The sequence below is a fragment of the Lygodium microphyllum genome, chromosome 1 (genome assembly GCF_053477565.2).
Source record: "Lygodium microphyllum isolate KBCC chromosome 1, Lygodium_microphyllum_v1.1.10, whole genome shotgun sequence".
NCBI classification, from domain to species: Eukaryota; Viridiplantae; Streptophyta; class Polypodiopsida; order Schizaeales; family Lygodiaceae; genus Lygodium; species Lygodium microphyllum.
This window is the reverse complement of record NC_141135.1, coordinates 44,575,334-44,581,749: the sequence shown is the minus strand read 5'-3', so window position 1 is coordinate 44,581,749 and position 6,416 is coordinate 44,575,334.

Below are 6,416 nucleotides of genomic sequence, written 5' to 3'. Positions count from 1 at the left end.
TCCAAATCAACAGCATAATGCTGCTGCTAGTGCCAAAATGCTTCCTCATTGACCATGATGTTGTATTGATGATCACAATGTAAGAAATTGGCAAGTCTTGATGTCGTTTCTCAGTCCACTTATGGCCAGGAATGCTCTTTCTCCTTTTGGAATGGTTTCTCAGCCTCAAACCAGCTCAGAGTTGCTGTTCAGCTTGTATGCAGCTTGAATTAAGAAAGAGATGAAAATGGTAGTTTTACTTTTCATTTAGCCATGCAAAAATCCCCACGGATTTGTCATGAATAATATATTAAGTGACCTAAACTTTGGCCCAACCATTAAAAGTTATTGCCATGCTCCAAATGAGACTTCTTAACAAGTACTTGCCTAAAATGGTTCACAAGTCCAATAGCATAGCTTAAATGTGGCCTTGTGATGGTTCATATAGATCAATCTTCCTACTGTCTTCTTGAACATGGTAGGGTCCTCTATCTCATCTCCAACATCAATACTCAACTTTACATTTTGCTCCAATGGCATTGAAAGAGACTTGCATGCTTTCATACCATACTTGAATAACATATCCAATATATATTGCCTTTGGGATAGCCATATACCATCAACACATTTGATCGCCTCAATACAAATAAAATATCTCGACTCAACCAGATCCTTTGTCTTAAACTTTTGTTTCAAAAGGCCCTTGACATTAGCAATTGCACTATCACTATCACCTCTCATAATCAAGTTATCCACATAGATAACTATAACAACCAAACCTACATCATCCTTCCTCACACAAAGTGAGTGACCTGCATCAGAAACATAAAAGCCAATGTTGATAATATACTCTTCGACCTTGTCGAACCATGCTCTAGGTGCTTATTTTAGCCCACTTAATAAATAGGACAGATGGAGGGAAAAACATTTTCTTACTATTCTTTTTTATTTATTTCTATTTGCATACAATGTGTACTAAGTATAAAAAAGATATAATGTAAAGGAAAGTGGCATACAAAGTTAAACAATGTCTAATTGCTTATAGTAATTAACGTTAGGTTTTTAACTAAAAAGGTTTTACCTAACGCAATGTCCAACATGCTTAGAGCTAAGAGTCAATTCACATGCATGTGACATACTCTGCTCTTGAAAAATGAGGATCCTGATTGCATTCCTATAGCATCCTTTTCTGCTGTATGCATGTCTCAATATGTAGTGCTTAGTATCTAGGACATCATATTATATATGATTGCAAAAGCTCAAGTTGGCTAGTACATCGATCATAGAAGTGTCAATGCAAATACACTATTCGCTAGCAGTATCTTAGGTGAGATATAGTGATCAAGTAATCTTTATATGTCTTGAGCTTGTTTGAACCAAGGGAATGGAGGTGTTAACCCCCCCTTGAGTATTAGTCAATGCTTCACATTTATGCTTCTTTGGGCTTGAAGGAGCCACAATCAAAGTTGTCTCTACTGAAATGCCTCTAGGTAAGTGTAATGATTGAGTTGAATTTGCTCAATCACCTCGTCTATCCACTTTGTATTGATTGGTGAGAAACTTTGCTACATAACAAGTTAAAGCTACAAGGATTTGGTAAATTTGTCAACTCTTACCATTGCCTTCAGAGCAACTCAAAACTTCCATCAAAGTTTGAGAAAATGCCAAAAATGGAGGTTTGAAGCTAAGTTATGGACCTTTATGGCTGTGAGAGTGACCGACCCAACCATGGGTCAAGAAACGCCAAAAGCAAAGTTTTGAAGCTCAACTTATGGCCTTGGAGAGGTTTGTATAAATATATGCCTTTTTGGCACGTGAGAATGTTGTCTTGTCTTCTCATGTGCCATGGATCCTCTTCCAGTCACTTTGCATCCATGAACGGATAATTCTCAAACTTCACTAAATTGCAATGTTAAACTTTACCTCTAACCTACTTTGCTTATGTGCCAATATTGATTTTGGAACCCAAATCTCATCAAGTTTCTTAACCTTTGCATGTATCTCATTAACTATATTCTTTGGTACATCTCCAAAGAAAGGTCTAAGAAGACTCGCATGGAATGTATTATGATTCCTCCAATAATCAAGTAGCTTTAACTTGTAAGCCACCTAATTGATCTTTACCAAAACATGAAAATGCCCAGTATCTTCTGGTCAAGTTAGGGGCATATTACTCTTTTGCTTTTATTATCTTAAGCCTTGCCTTTTTAAAATGCAAAAGAACCTAGTTATCCTTTGCAAACTCTAATGCACAATGGTGATGGTCAATTGCTTTCTTTTGCTTTGTGTAAGTCCTTTTGAATGGCTAGCTTCACTTTCTTTTAAGCTTAACATTTGATATACTTGTCATGTTTTCCTTTATGGGAGTCCCTTTAAGAGCTAGCTTCACTTTCTTATAACCTTCTAACTCTCGATAAACTTGTTGGTGTCAAAGATACTTTTTTTCATATGAAAAATGGGTGGGACTTTATTTGTTTTACATCTTAAATGGTGACTTCGAGTCGGAATTAAGCATGCTATTGTTAGCAAATACCATGAACAAATATTGTTCCTAATTCACCTTATGATTCGGTACATCATTTCATAAATGTAATAGTGAAATTAGCTTCTTTTGATACCCATGTGTTTGTTAATGGAAAGAAGATGAGAACTTCAAAGTAGTCTTCATATTCTCAAGTATACCTCTCCAAGATAAACCTCATACATTGATCTCTACAACCATGCATCATAAGACGCCATCCTTGAGGGTATAGTACTCATTTTGTTGAGCATCAAACAATTGATCATAGATCCTTGCAAAATCCCTATACTATTTGCTCATCTTATTCAGCTCATGGTGATTTGCTTTTAACACTACTAAAACTTGTGTTTTTCTTGATAAAACATATACATTCTTTTAAGTGAGACATGAATAAATAGTTGGTTGTCTCATACACTTCTCAAATAAAAGAAAGAAACACAAAGTCTAATGATAAGCTTGAATTGTGAACCCCTAGCAAGTAATGTTTCTATATAGAAAGTTATGTATGACAACCAATAACTCTCTTAAATGTGCAATTGCTTTTCTGAACATTGCAAATATTATACTCTCATAGACTACTACACTCAAGCATCTTGCATCGAACTATACTATGTTACTCTTGTAAGCATCATGTTGGATGACAAAATCCATTTGTAAGATCAACACTAGATCTAAGGTAAGCTTTTTTTAAGCATGTTAGATGTTGCAATTTTGATAGCCTGTTTACCTTCTATTGTATAGTCTAGTGTTGGCTTGTGGCAGTCTAGTGTTGGTGAGATTGGTCCTTGATATAAGTTGTACCTTATCAACATACTTTGAAATTTGGGTTTGCACTTTGGTGTTTTGTTATGCCTTGAAAGATTGGAAGTAATGTTGGCCAATGAGATATTTCAAGAGGCATCACAAAAAGCTACTAGAGTAACTTTGGATTAAGAATTTTGTCTATTATACCATGCTCAATTGTTAAGAAGAGGTGCACACGTTTGTGAATTGGAAAATTTCTCTCTTTTGCTTAACGAGTGACTAATCCTAGATCCTAATTGTATCTCTCTTGCATTTATTAAAAGCACAAAACATAAGAGAATCAAGGAGAGTCTCACAATTTTAGAGTAGGAAGATGGAAGTTGGATTAAATAAAACAAGATGAAGTCACTACAAAGTACAATTGACATCTTGTAGAATTTCACTCAAATGGAGAGCCCATTGATAGGAGTACCATTAACGACTTGTTAGAAATTGTCGACAAAGTGGTTTCGACTAAGAAATATCTTAGCAATCTTAGCCTAATTAATCATTTCACCCAAGAGGAAGTACATAAAGCATTCAAGGGATTAGGACAAAAATTTTTATGGGGGGTATGATGGAATAACAATGGAATGTCTGATTCATTGTTGGTTAGAGATCTCTTAACAAATAACTTCCTTGCTCAACATTGTGTGGGAGGAGTAGGTCTCAAACTTCTGAAATGATGAGTTGTGAAATGAAAATCGATGAAAGTGAGGTCTTTGAGGCAATTAGAGATAGTCACTATAAATAGATTGACATATATTGCTGGAGACGAGAGGAGAGGAGAAAAGAAGCTAAGCTAGGTGAAGCAATTGGTTGTGAACATATTAAGAGAGGGAGAAAGCAAAGAAGCTCAACTACAATAGAGAGGCTAGATTGTGACCGGATTGCAAGGACTAATAGTAATGGTTGCAACGTGCGCGCACACACACACACACACACAAACACAGAGAGTGTGTGTGTGTGATGCATTAATGTTTGCAAAAAGGACAAAATGACCTATGAGACAATGGGTTACAATCATGTGTATGACGATACAACTATTTAAAAAGAACACTAATTGAAAATGTAGTAAACAATACATGAAGACAAAGTATTAGTAAGGAGAGCTCTAATTGATGAGAGAGAGAGAGTGTGTGTGTGTGTGTGTGTGAGGAAGAGAGGGACCAAGAAGGAGAAGTCTCTATTCATTGCTTCTCTTCTTTTCTTCTCTTTTACCATGCCATGTGGAGCTTGAGGCAAACATTGCATTTATGAGAGAAAGAGAGTGAAGGATTGGGGAGGAAAATCTTCTTCTCTTCCACTTTCTACTATCTTGCAACATTGGAAATGAATGGACCAAATGCAGATTGGCAACTTGATAGCTTGAGGAGCCATTTCTTGAATTATGGGACCATCAAGCTCTCTTTTGATAGATAGTTCATGATAAGAAGGGGAAGTTTGTGGATGTGCTATAAAACTTTGAGCTTTTCTTGCTTTCTCTCATTCCTAGGGGTTGAAAGGAGAGTAGGATCGGTTTGGAGTTAGCATGAGTTGACTGTATGAGAGGTAACATAAGCCCATTGAGAAGGAAGGAAACTTGAACAAATAAGAGTTTATCAAAGTCCCATATGTTGCATACAAGGCTAACATTTTTGTTTTCATTGCTAGGCCAAGATGGAATTCTCTTCCTTTGGGGTTGCTCATATTCTCATTGTGTGTAGGAATAGGAGTCTATAAGCTCTAAAAAAGATTGAGCCTTTACTCTCAATGAGAGAATATATATCTTAATTGAAATATGCATGGCTAGTATAGGATCACCCATTGTGGTGGAACAGGGGGTTGAGATTACTTTAAAGGATAAGTCCTTGCTCTTCAATTAGAGAAGACTCGTCTACTTTGAGACACATGAGTTATGTAGGAAGGCCAATTTGGAATGCAATTGATTTGATCGATGAATGAGTGTAGAGAAGGCTAGATTACGATCTATGTTCTATTTTAGCTGCTTCTAAAAACATATAAATACCATAAGAAGACTCATCTACAATCTTATGTTAAGCTAAGTGTGTAAAATGAAACCATTGTCTTGCTTGCTTACATGTCTTATTGACCTTCATGACATATTTTTTATGTAAAGCATAAATTGAAGCATATGGAATTCAGGCTTCATAGCATATCATATGTGCTCCTTTTGACTTAATATGTGGAAGGTGATGGCTCCAAGTCATTTGGCACATGCAATATATGTGATACACCTTGATTGACATCATCTAGATGCATTGCGTGTTTGTTTATCTCCTCAAGTATGAGTGTCTTTTTAATATCATCTTGATTGCATAATCTCATCACTTCTAGTTTTCATGGCATGAAACTCATTTTTGAAAGCTTTTGACCTTAGAAATACAATGCAAGCTAGGGATAAGATCCAACTATAGCATAACTACCAATTTTATTAAACATAATTTTGGTCCCTAAATTGGGTATCTTCTTGATCACCTTGATAGACCCTTGACATCACTTGGAATGTTGATTTTGAAGCCATACTTTTCAAAATTAATGCTTTTGGAGGTAGAAACAAATTGCTTCACATCTAGATAAGTCCCAACTATAGTACATCAAACATGAGTGTCAAATATGGCTTTTGTTCACTTATAGAGGCCTTCGACATCACCTTCTTTGATTGATTATTTAGTCTAATCAAAATTTTTTGCATGCTTTTGTGGATGAGCATATCTAGGAAACAAGGTCTACACATAATGTGGAAGCTTTGCGCAAGATTGTTTGCGCACAAATAGAACGCCCTTAGTGATCACCTCTAATGATTCCATTCATTGGAATGTTAGTTTTGAGGCCCTAAAATCCATCATGTTATGCATGTGTGGTAAAAGTACCATGAAAGTATCTAAGGAACAAGATCCATGTGTCACATAGCCATTGTGATTATTGCTTGACAACTTGAGCATATACTAAGAGTTTTGTCACCACCATCTTGATTGCATGTCTTTTGGCTTAACAGGGCTTAGACATGGTTTATTGCATCTTGGATATAAGGTCTAGTCATTATATAACCTTTGGAGTCATCAATCATTGCTTTTAAATCACTTTTTAGAGACTTACTTTCACTACATCAATAGTGGATTAATACCACCTC